Below are 13,521 nucleotides of genomic sequence, written 5' to 3' on the forward strand. Positions count from 1 at the left end.
TTTCCAAAATATGATGCCCTCACTGTGTATGTTTCCAAAATATGATGCCCCCACTGTGTATGTATCCAAAATATGGTGCCCCCACTGTGTATGTATCCAAAATATGATGCTCCCCACAGAGCTTCTCATACACAGTATCATGCCTCCACAGATCCCCCCACACACATTTTATGATACTTCTAATGCTCTACCACAAAGAATGATGCACCCATAGTTCCCACACACATTATGATGCCCCCACAGTGTATGTTTCCAAAATATGATCCCCCACACATTATGATACCTTTAATGCTCAACCACACAGATTGATGCCGCTATAGTATGCTCACACCTGTCGCCGCTCCTGCTGTCCGTGCTGTTAAAGTCTCCCACGATGCTGTCTTCCCGCAGCTGCTGCTACTTCCGGGTCGGCTGTGCAGTGTATATTCATGAGCATAATTAGCTGGCTTGGAAGCAGGAGAGAGCAGCGGCTGAAGACAGCGTCACTGGAGACGGGTGAGTTTAACAAGCTTTTTACTTTAAATTTTCTTTCTTTTTTTTGGTACGTGTTTCACAGGTCACACCACTGTGGAGTCCGTGTGACATCAGTGATGCCAGAAAAAAACAGACATGTCTCCATGTGGCAATCACGGACTCGCATGTACGTCGCACGGAACACGTGAGTGAGAAATCACTGATGTGTGCGCAGACCCAATGATTATAATGAGTCTGTGTATGTCCGTGATTCTGGTGTGTGAAAAAAAACCTCACATGCGTACTAGAAATCTAAGACGTGTGAAGGAGGCCTAATTGCCTGTTCTACAGTCTGTCCACCCATATCCTGTATACACCGCACCTATATACAGTGTGTCCACCCATATCCTGTATACACCGCACCTATATACAGTGTGTCCACCCATATCCTGTATACAGTGTGTCCACCCATATCCTGTCCTCCGCCATTAACTTGAGAACGGCGGCAGCTATAGACATAGAAGTGGTGTCTAGGTATAGTAAAGTAGCCATGCGCAATGAAACCACCTATAGCGCCACCTGGTGGAAAACAACAGAGTTAGCATTTTTATCTCGAAAACGGAACGAGATAGAGAAAAAAAGTGAATTACAAAGTTTTGGGCATCAACAATTCAATACAAATTGACACCTTGCATACAGAAATGCTATGATTACAACGTGTAACACTCACAAGGCTGCGGACGTGAAGCGATACCTCATGGAGACCTTCCTACAAGTCATTGGCTATGGTGGCTGTGTGGAGTGGCCTCCGCTCACCTGACCTGACCCCATTGGACTTCTTTCTGTGAGGTCACATCAAACAGCAGGTGTATGCGACCCCTCCACCAACATTGCAGGACCTACCACCACGTATCACAGATGCTTGTGCAAATGTGTCACCCACCATATTGCACAACGTGCAGCAAGATACAGTATGCTGTGCAGAGCCCAGATGTGCATTGCAGCTGACGGGGGACACTAATGAGCGCCATATGCGTGACCAGCATTTAATGTCTTGGGGGGGGTCATGGGTTTCATATCATAGCATTTCTGTATGCAAGGTGTCGATTCGTATTGAATTGATGATTCCCTACAACTTTGTAATTCACTTTTTTTCTCTGTCTCGTTCCATTTTCAAGATAAAAATGCTAACTCCGTTGTTTTCCACCAGGTGGCGCTATAGGTGGTTTCATTGCGTAGCGCATGGCTAATTTACTATACCTAGACACCACTTCTATGCCTATAGCTGCCGCCGTTCTCAAGTTAATGGTGGTGGACAGGATATGGGTGGACACACTGTATATAGGTGCGGTGTATACAGGATATGGGTGGACACACTGTATATAGGTGCGGTGTATACAGGATATGGGTGGACACACTGTATATAGGTGCGGTGTATACAGGATATGGGTGGACACACTGTATATAGGTGCGGTGTATACAGGATATGGGTGGACACACTGTATATAGGTGCGGTGTATACAGGATATGGGTGGACACACTGTATATAGGTGCGGTGTATACAGGATATGGGTGGACACACTGTATATAGGTGCGGTGTATACAGGATATGGGTGGACACACTGTATATAGGTGCGGTGTATACAGGATATGGGTGGACACACTGTATACAGGATATGGGTGGACACACTGTATATAGGTGCGGTGTATACAGGATATGGGTGGACGCACTGTATATAGGTGCGGTGTATCCAGGATATGGGTGGACACACTGTATATAGGTGCGGTGTACCCAGGATATGGGTGGACACACTGTATACAGGATATGGGTGGACACACTGTATATAGGTGCGGTGTATACAGGATATGGGTGGACACACTGTATATAGGTGCGGTGTATACAGGATATGGGTGGACACACTGTATATAGGTGCGGTGTATACAAGATATGGGTGGACACACTGTATATAGGTGCGGTGTACCCAGGATATGGGTGGACGCACTGTATATTGGTGCGGTGTACCCAGGATATGGGTGGACACACTGTATACAGGATATGGGTGGACACACTGTATATAGGTGCGGTGTATACAGGATATGGGTGGACACACTGTATATAGGTGCGGTGTATACAGGATATGGATGGACACACTGTATATAGGTGCGGGGTATACAGGATATGGGTGGACACACTGTATATAGGTGTGGTGTATACAGGATATAGGTGGACACACTGTATATAGGTGCGGTGTATACAGGATATGGATGGACACACTGTATATAGGTGCGGTGTATACAGGAGATGGGTGGACACACTGTATATAGGTGCGGTGTATACAGGATATGGGTGGACACACTGTATATAGGTGCGGTGTATACAGGATATGGGTGGACACACTGTATATAGGTGTGGTGTATACAGGATATACATATAACTTATATGCATTTTTTTTTTACAGGAATGAAGACAAATCCCCTAGTTAAGTGGCTTCAAAAGTTTTATAATTTTCCATGCCCGAAAAAATGATTTAAAAATAACTAAATAAATATGTCACATTTCTGCTGTCCAGAATCCCGGAGTGCCTATCTGCTATATCTTCCTTCTTCTCCTCTCGCTTCCTAAAGCTCAATGTGGCCAAAACTGAACTGATCATCTTTCCTCCGTCTCACCTACACTCTCCACCTGATCTATCTATTACAATAAATAACATCACGCTCTCCCCAGCACCCAAAGTTCGGTGCCTCGGAGTGACCTTCGACTCTGCCTTGTCCTTCATACCACACATCCAATCCCTCACCACCTCCTGCCGTCTTCATCGCAAAAATATTTCCAGAATCCGCCCTTTCCTCAATCCTCAATCTACAGAAATGCTAATGCACTCCCTCATAATCTCCCGCATCGACTACTGTAACATCCTCCTCTGTGGCCTCCCTGCTTACACGCTCGCCCCTCTCCAGTCCATCCTTAATTCTGCTGCCCGAATGATCCACCTCTCTCCTCAATACCACCCCGCTTCTCCTCTCTGCAAGTCCCTCCACTGGCTCCCAATCTTCCACCGCATCCAATTCAAACTACTAACACTGACCTACAAAGCTGTGCATAATCTGTCTCCTCCATATATCTCCGAACCAATCTCCCGCTACACTCCAACACGTCACCTCCGGTCCTCCCAAGATCTCCTTCTATCCTCCTCCCTCATTCGCTCCTCACGCAACCGACTCCAAGACTTCTCCCGAGCATCCCCAGTCTCCTGGAACTCACTGCCTCAACACATCAGATTATCCCCTACACTTGCAAACTTCAAACGGAACCTGAAAACTCATCTGTTCAGAGACGCCTATAATCTACAATGACCTCACTGCTTGACGCATCTATAAGGGATAAGCAGGTTATCCTGTAAAACACCCCCCCCGTACCATATCTACCTAAATGAAGACGAGAACCACGACTTTATTGCAGGAATGGCCACAGTTTTATTTTACCGTATATATGTATACCAAACTTGTGGCCCAACATGCCACTCAATTGTTAAACTTAACCTTATACATATATACCCGTATAACCAGAAACACCGATAGATCCGTCCGAGAGGCAAACCATCATTCCTAACCCCCCGGCCGTAACCTCCAAACCGGCCCAGAGGACCACCTCGGCCGTGACCACCCGGCCCGAGGTGAGGGGTAACAACGTTCCATCGTTAATTACCCCTACCCAGAACCTGCGGGACCTCCGCCCACAAGTTCCCATCCACTCCGAAGCCACTCCCCTTGAGCGACTTCGTACCAACAAGCCGACTGTCGGTACTCCCAACCTCTCAGACGGACCTATCACCCCGCTGTGACAACAATAAATTAGCAACTCAACCTTGTATTCTCCTTTATTCCTCTTTTTTTTTTTTTTTAAAGTTCTTTTTTTTTTTGAAAAACCATCACCTTTCCACCTTTTCATTTTTTTTTTTTTTTTTATCTTTTTTTTTTTTTTTTTTTTTTGAACATATACATATAATTATGTATCAGGGCGGGCGGGTGGGACACAAAGATCAATCGACAAAAGGGGAGGTAAACAGCACCCCCCCCTCTCTTATACCTCTCCCAACACCCCACCCCTTCCTTGCTCCCCCCCAATCCCCTTACAGCTCCCTACTACCAATCCTGTACTCCCACACATCCCCCATCCCATGCAAACCTATTAACCCTTTCCTAACCTTGCACCCTCCCGATCGTCATGGGGTCCATTCACCCCTATGGGGCTCACTGCCCTTCTTGACGCATCTATAAGGGATAAGCAGGTTATCCTGTAAAACACCCCCCCCGTACCATATCTACCTAAATGAAGACGAGAACCACGACTTTATTGCAGGAATGGCCACAGTTTTATTTTACCGTATATATGTATACCAAACTTGTGGCCCAACATGCCACTCAATTGTTAAACTTAACCTTATACATATATACCCGTATAACCAGAAACACCGATAGATCCGTCCGAGAGGCAAACCATCATTCCTAACCCCCCGGCCGTAACCTCCAAACCGGCCCAGAGGACCACCTCGGCCGTGACCACCCGGCCCGAGGTGAGGGGTAACAACGTTCCATCGTTAATTACCCCTACCCAGAACCTGCGGGACCTCCGCCCACAAGTTCCCATCCACTCCGAAGCCACTCCCCTTGAGCGACTTCGTACCAACAAGCCGACTGTCGGTACTCCCAACCTCTCAGACGGACCTATCACCCCGCCACAGGCCGGCCAAGTGACACCCTTACTTGGCCCGGGCCCCCCACACCCCCCAGTGCTTGCTCTAGGCCATCCCTCAAATCCAACATCCATAAATCCAGACCCACATCAGTCAGGTGAACCCCATCTCTCCTTAGATACTGCTCCGTGGACTCCTCCAATTCTCTATGCCGCACCACCAACCCACCATTTCTCGCCACAAACCTGCCAATAGCCCGGTTCAGCTTGCTCCGAGCCCTATTAATACGGTCCACCGACCTCCCAAAACGCCACTGCGTCCGAGCTATAATGTCCGACCAAACGATAACTATGCCCGGGAACGCCCTCCACAAATGTAACAGGTCCAGCTTTATATCCCTTTTCAATTCCCTCGCCGACCTTACTCCCAAATCGTTCCCTCCCACATGCAAAATTAACACATCAGGGACACGATCCATACTGCTATAATAAGCCACCTCAGGGCGCACCCTACCCCAGGTCATGCCCCGAATTCCGAGCCACTTTACTCGAGCTTCCGACACCGACACTCCGAGCTGCCGACCGTCACGCCGCACATCCGCCCGTAACGCTCCCCAATACACATAGGAGTGCCCGAGGATCCACACAAGGCATGGACCTATAAAATACAAAGACCACGAATAAAAACAGCAACAGCACAAGAAATTGCCCACAAACCGGCATCTAACACCAACCTTGAATCCCCCACCCCTGACCATCACCTGACCAAGTGAGGCCTAATGTACAAACGGAACCTGGAAGACTCCCACCTCCCAATCCGCCGGATACAATCCTCACTCAAACCCCACCTGGCGGCCTCCGTTGCCGCCCCAATCCGGAAGGAGTGAGACCCGTACTCACGTGGCTCCTCCCCCACCCTTGCTAGAGCCATCTTCAGCACCGCATTGAATTGATACCGCGACAAAGCCAATCCGTCCGTATGTCTAAGAAAAACACCAGGGTAACCGCCGCGCACCTTTAAAAACTCTGACACATGTAACACTGGGCACAACTGGTGCCCCGGTAAAGCGTACAACACTACTAAGCGCCCCCGGCCCCTCTGATCCGTCTTAGAAAAACGAAGCCGACATTCCACTCTATCCTCTCCCAGCATCACATCACCCAACAGCAAACCACCCATCGCTTGCTTAGTCGGGCTGACCAATTCGCCAATACGAAAGGCCCCAAAAAACGCCAGTACAAAAGCTACCGAGAACAACACCCGCTCATAAGGAGACGAACACAACTCCCCTAAACACCCCACCAAACGCACCAACAATGGCAATGACACCGGCCGCCTACAGTCACGCGACTGAGCCCCTTTTCGAAAACCCTTCATCGCCTGTCGCACCAGAAAATCCTTAGTCGCGTCCCGAACCCCTTGCATCTGGAACAAAAAGGCCAACGCCGCCAACTTGCAACCAATCACCGAAACAGACCTGCCTTCCGAAAAATCCCCACTTATTAACATCAGTACCCCCAACACTCGACCCTGGTAACCCGACTCCATGAACTCCCTACTTTCCAACTCTGCCCATTCCTGCCACACCGCCTGATATCGGCACCAAGTAGCCTCAGACACCGATCTCCGAATTCCCTCAAAAGCTACACCGATGCCAGGTCCCACAGCCAGTTCGGGCAAGGTTCCCCCTCCGCGTCCGCTTCCGGCACCAGCTTCCTGAACCTGCAAAACTGAAACCGTGATAGCGCATCAGCCACCTCGTTGCGAATCCCAGGCACATGCCGAGCCACCACGCAAATGTTTAACTCCAAACAACGCAACACTAGATGCCTTAAATACCCCACAACCGGCGGGGATTTTGCCGACAGTGCGTTGATGGAATGCACCACCGCCATGTTGTCACAATGCATGCAAACCCTTCTTCCAGCAAAAACAGGGCCCCACAACTCCACCGCCACAATAATGGGAAACAATTCCAGCAGAGCCAAATTCCTCACCAGACCTGCTTCCACCCACCGCCGCGGCCACTTTCCCACACACCAGCGCGTTTGAAAAATTGCTCCAAAACCTGTCGCCCCAGCCGCATCCGTGTACAATTCCAGCTGGCTATTGGACACCGCCTCGCTCATCCAAAGGGTCCGACCGTTGTACCGGTCCAAGAACTCCTCCCACACCAACAAATCCCCTTTCATCATTTTCGTCACTCTGACAAAGTGATTTGGAGCTTTTACCCCTGCGGTTGCGCTCGCCAGTCTCCTATTAAATATCCGCCCCATCGGCATAATGCGACAAGCGAAATTCAATTTTCCGAGCACTGACTGCAACTCGCGCAACCGCACCTTCTTGGCCTGAGACAAAAACCGCACCGACGCCTTCAAATCCAACAGCTTTCCCTCCGGCAACCGGCATTCCATTGCCAGTGTATCAATTTCGATACCTAAGAAACATAATACCGTCACCGGCCCTTCTGTTTTGTCTTTTGCCAACGGAATACCCAGGCTCCGCGCGATCTGCTCTAACGTAAACAACAACAAGGAGCAAACCGAAGAGCCCGCCGGACCCACGCAAAAGAAGTCATCCAAATAGTGAATCACCGAATGGACTCCTGCCACCTCCTTGACTACCCATTCCACAAACGTACTGAATGCCTCAAAATAAGCACACGAAATGGAACAGCCCATCGGCAGGCAACGATCCACATAGTATTCACCATCCCACATACACCCTAAGAGATGAAAGCTCTCTGGATGCACCGGGAGTAAACGAAAAGCTGCTTCCACATCCGCCTTTGCCATCAGGGCCCCCCGCCCCGCTACCCTTACCAGCTCCAAGGCCCTATCGAACGATACATAACATACCGCCGACAATTCCGGTGATATCCCATCATTCACCGACAATCCCGCCGGATAAGATAAATGATGAATGAGCCGAAATTTGTTCGGCTCCTTCTTAGGTACCACCCCAAGGGGGGAAATCCGTAAATTAGAGAATGGCGGGTCCTGGAATGGGCCCGCCATCCTCCCCAACTCCACCTCCTTCTGCAGCTTTTCCTTCACCACCGCCGGATGTTCTTTTGCGGACCGCAAGTTTCCCGGGCGAAACACCGGCGCCTCAGATTCAAACGGAATCCGAAAGCCCTCTGTAAAACCACGTTCCAACAACTCCGCCGCCCGCACATCCGGGTATCTACTTAAATAGGGAAGCATCGCCTCTACCCTCACTGGCGTCCTCCCTTTTTCCAGACCCCTCCCCCGCCTTTCCTTTGCCTTTCTTGAAGCACCTGGCCAGAGGGTGGGACCCTCCACATCCGGAACACTCGTGTCTGAACCGACAAGAGGCCCCGAACTTACACTGTCCCTCGTTATACTGCCAACAAGCTCCCTTTTTCTGTCCAGCCGAGGACCCGCCACTCGCACCCGGGCTCCCGGCACCCCCTCGAAAGGGCTGAGCCGGCGCCGTCATTAACCGCATCCACAAAGAAATATCCTTGTGGCCCCACTGGACTCCCGGCCGCAGAGCCTTCCGCTGCCGGAACTGCTCATCATATCTCGACCACCCCAAACCGCCGTATACTCTATACGCTTCCCCTATCGCGTCCATATATCCAAATAGGGCGGAACAATGCTCCGGCTCCTTTTCCCCGATCACACTGGCTAAGATAGCAAAGGCCTGCAACCAATTGGTAAACGTCCTCGGGATCAACCTATACCGCCGTTTTTCCTCATCCTCCTTCTCCTTTCTTGTATCACTAGGTTTCACCTTATCCAAATTAAACTTTTCCAAGGGAAGCAGGGAAAAAATTTCCACATACTCCCCCTTCCAAATCTTTTCCCTCACCTCCTTTTTTAAATGAACCCCTAACTGCCCTTCAAAGCACACATAAATTTCACTCCGTGCCCTATCATCCAAACGCACTACCTCATCCTCCTTTTCTTTTTCCTTTTCCGCCTCCTTACTCGCACCCACGGAAGCCGCCCCACCAGCCTCCTGTCCCGTACCTGCCGCCGAGGTCGTGTCCCCCGCCGCAACATCGCGCACCGGCGCTTCTGTCCGCACCACCTCCGTGGGGCCCACCCACGCCCCCACCGGAGCCCCAGGCCCAGTCCGACTACCCCGTTCCGCAGACAACCCCTGCAACACCCCCAAAAGCTGCCCCCAAAACTCTGGACCCGGTAAACCAGACTGCCCGACCGCACTCGCCCCCAGCGCAACGCGTCCCGCGACGGAACCCCCGCCCTCGCCCGCGCTACCCACAGCATGTAACATTTCTGTTGTCTGCTCACCAGGCTGCCGTTGAGTCGACGCCGGAACAGCCGTGCCACGATCTTCCAGCTGCCGCTCCGTCCGACCTGCCGCTGCTCCTTCTTCCTCGCTGGAGTCTGATGCGCTGCCGAAATCCTCAGGGGGGACCAGCGAGGGGACAGCCCGCACCTGGCGGCCGTCGACCCCCACGGTCACCGCACCCCGCTCGTCCGGGCGACTCCTGCTTGACCTCTTCCTTTTCTCCCGCCGTGGCGCCCTGCCGCCGTCTCTTCCCGCTGTAATCGTGATATCCTGCTGCGCCACCCCTTCTCCTGTCGTCCTCAGTGGGCTCCCTCCCTGCCGACTGCCGGAAGGCCGTGCCGAGCTTGCTCCTCGCCGGGACCCACCCCCAGCACGCTCCTCGCCGGGGGGGACCGTGACTACCGATCTCCTCTGTGCCTGCGATCCACCGTACCCCTCCTCCGATCTCCTGACCTCGCCGCTCACATCCGCTCCCGTCCCCCGTCCTGTTGCTCTCCCCTGCGGCCTGCAGGGAGTCTCCTCCGGCAATCCGGCACGCCGAGCGCCACCCCCAGCCGGCACATCACTGGGGGCTGCCGTCATCCATGCTCCGGTCTGGTGCTGCGCAGGCCGCGGACCGGAAGTGGGCCTCGCAGAGGCTCCGCCCACCCCCGACCCACGGGATCTCCGTCGCGGATTCCTCCCGGTGGCCGGCTGCTCCCCTAGGTTAGGTGGAGGGCTCCGCCGCTGCTCCGGAGGGTCCCCGCAGGGGCTCCTTGATCTGATTCTCCCCCTCCAGCTGGGGGAGTAGCGCTCCGGCGGTCGCGCCCGCCGAGCACGTAGCCACGGCCCGGGCGCTGGAACAGCAGGCGGCGCCGCTCCAGCCCCACAGACCGCTGCCAGCTGCTGCCTCAGGGCATCCACTCCCATGACCTCGGATGCCCCCCGCACCATCTCCAGGAGTTCAGCAAGGGCAGCCATGGCAGGAAGCAGCAGCAGCACTACGTCCTGGGACACAAAGATCAATCGACAAAAGGGGAGGTAAACAGCACACCCCCCTCTCTTATACCTCTCCCAACACCCCACCCCTTCCTTGCTCCCCCCCAATCCCCTTACAGCTCCCTACTACCAATCCTGTACTCCCACACATCCCCCATCCCATGCAAACCTATTAACCCTTTCCTAACCTTGCACCCTCCCGATCGTCATGGGGTCCATTCACCCCTATGGGGCTCACTGCCCTTCTTCATCACCGTGCGGAGCTGCCGCCTGACCACCACCGTGCGGAGCTGCCGCCCCACCACCACCGTGCGGAGATGCCACCCCACCACCGTGCGGAGCTGCCGCCCCACCACCACCGTGCGGAGATGCCACCCCACCACCGTGCGGAGCTGCCGCCCCACCACCACCGTGCGGAGATGCCACCCCACCACCGTGCGGAGCTGCCGCCCCACCACCACCGTGCGGAGATGCCACCCCACCACCGTGCGGAGCTGCCGCCCCACCACCACCGTGCGGAGATGCCACCCCACCACCGTGCGGAGCTGCCGCCCCACCACCACCGTGCGGAGATGCCACCCCACCACCGTGCGGACCTGCCGCCCCACCACCGTGCGGAGCTGCCGCCCCACCACCACCGTGCGGAGATGCCACCCCACCACCGTGCGGAGCTGCCGCCCCACCACCACCGTGCGGAGATGCCACCCCACCACCGTGCGGAGATGCCACCCCACCACCGTGCGGAGCTGCCTCCCCACCACCACCGTGCGGAGATGCCACCCCACCACCGTGCGGAGATGCCGCCCCACCACCACCGTGCGGAGCTGCCGCCCAACCTACACCCCACCTACTGTCTCCTCCCCAAAATCCTTTAGAATGTAAGCCCGCAAGAGTCCTCCTCCCTCTGTACTAGTCTGTCTATTGTAACTTGTATATGTATTCTGTATGTAACCCCTTCTCATGTACAGCACCATGGAATCAATGCTGCTCTATAAATAAATAATAATAATAATAAATGAATGAATAAAAAAATAAAAAGTTTTGTTACTCTGTAATGCTCTTCATCATCAGATCAAAATGTATGTACTACATCCATTACCTATAACTGGAAATTATGTAACATTTTTGTGCCTCATTGGTTTCCAGATTGCAGGACCCTCGCTCCTCTTGGTTTCCAGATTGCAGGACCCTCGCTCCTCTTGGTTTCTGTCGGACCCTCGCTCCTCTTGGTTTCTGTCGGACCCTCGCTCCTCTTGGTTTCTGTCGGACCCTCGCTCCTCTTGGTTTCTGTCGGGCCATCTCTTCTCTTGGTTTCTGTAGGACCCTCGCTCCTCTTGGTTTCTGTCGGACCCTCGCTCCTCTTGGTTTCTGTCGGGCCATCTCTTCTCTTGGTTTCTGTCGGACCCTCGCTCCTCTTGGTTTCTGTCGGACCCTCGCTTCTCTTGGTTTCTGTCGGACCCTCGCTCCTCTTGGTTTCTGTCGGACCTTCGCTCCTCTTGGTTTGTCGGACCCTCGCTCCTCTTGGTTTCTGTTGGACCCTCGCTCCTCTTGGTTTCTGTTGGACCCTCGCTCCTCTTGGTTTTTGTCGGACCCTCGCTCCTCTTGGTTTTTGTCGGACCCTCGCTTCTCTTGGTTTCTGTAGGACCCTCGCTCCTCTTAGTTTCTGTCGGACCCTCGCTCCTCTCGGTTTCTGTTGGACCCTCGCTCCTCTTGGTTTCTGTCGGACCCTCGCTCCTCTTGGTTTCTGTCGGACCCTTGCTCCTCTTGGTTTTTGTTGGACCCTCGCTTCTCTTGGTTTTTGTAGGACCCTCGCTCCTCTTGGTTTCTGTTGGACCCTCGCTCCTCTTGGTTTTTGTTGGACCCTCGCTTCTCTTGGTTTCTGTAGGACCCTCGCTCCTCTTAGTTTCTGTTGGACCCTCGCTCCTCTCGGTTTCTGTTGGACCCTCGCTCCTCTCGGTTTCTGTTGGACCCTCGCTCCTCTCGGTTTCTGTTGGACCCTCGCTCCTCTCGGTTTCTGTTGGACCCTCGCTCCTCTCGGTTTCTATCGGACCCTCGCTCCTCTTGGTTTCTGAGGGACCCTTGCTCCTCTTGGTTTCTGTCGGACCCTCGCTCCTCTTGGTTTCTGTTGGACCCTCGCTCCTCTTGGTTTCTGTTGCTCCTCTTGGTTTCTGAGGGACCCTCGCTCCTCTTGGTTTCCGTCGGGCCCTCGCTCCTCTTAGTTTCTGTCGGGCCCTCGCTCCTCTTGGTTTCTGTTGCTCCTCTTGGTTTCTGAGGGACCCTCGCTCCTCTTGGTTTCCGTCGGGCCCTCGCTCCTCTTAGTTTCTGTCGGACCCTCGCTCCTCTTGGTTTCTGAGGGACCCTCGCTCCTCTTGGTTTCCGTCGGGCCCTCGCTCCTCTTGGTTTCTGAGGGACCCTCGCTCCTCTTGGTTTCCGTCGGGCTCTCGCTCCTCTTGGTTTCCGTCGGGCCCTCGCTCCTCTTGGTTTCCGTCGGGCCCTCGCTCCTCTTGGTTTTTGTCGCTCCTCTTGGTTTCTGTCAGACCCTCGCTCCTCTTGGTTTCTGTCAGACCCTCGCTCCTCTTCGTTTCTGTTGGACCCTCGCTCCTCTTGGTTTCTGAGGGACCCTCGCTCCTCTTGGTTTCAGTCTGGCCCTCGCTCCTCTTGGTTTCTGTCGCTCCTCTTGGTTTCTGTCGCTCCTCTTGGTTTCTGTTGGACCCTCGCTCCTCTTGGTTTCTGTTGGACCCTCGCTCCTCTTGGTTTCTGAGGGACCCTCGCTTCTCTTGGTTTCTGTCGCTCCTCTTCGTTTCTGTCGCTCCTCTTGGTATCTGTCGGGCCCTCGCTCCTCTTGGTTTCTGTCGGGCCCTCGCTCCTCTTGGTTTCCGTCGGGCCCTCGCTCCTCTTGGTTTCTGTCGCTCCTCTTGGTTTCTGTCGGGCCCTCGCTCCTCTTGGTTTCCGTTGGGCCCTCGCTCCTCTTGGTTTCTGAGGGACCCTCGCTCCTCTTGGTTTCCGTCGGGCCCTCGCTCCTCTTGGTTTCAGTCTGGCCCTCGCTCCTCTTGGTTTCTGTCGCTCCTCTTGGTTTCTGTTGAATTGTTTCTCTGTAATGTCTGATATTGTC

Source organism: Anomaloglossus baeobatrachus, chromosome 8 (genome assembly GCF_048569485.1).
Source record: "Anomaloglossus baeobatrachus isolate aAnoBae1 chromosome 8, aAnoBae1.hap1, whole genome shotgun sequence".
In the NCBI taxonomy this organism is placed as follows: Eukaryota; Metazoa; Chordata; class Amphibia; order Anura; family Aromobatidae; genus Anomaloglossus; species Anomaloglossus baeobatrachus.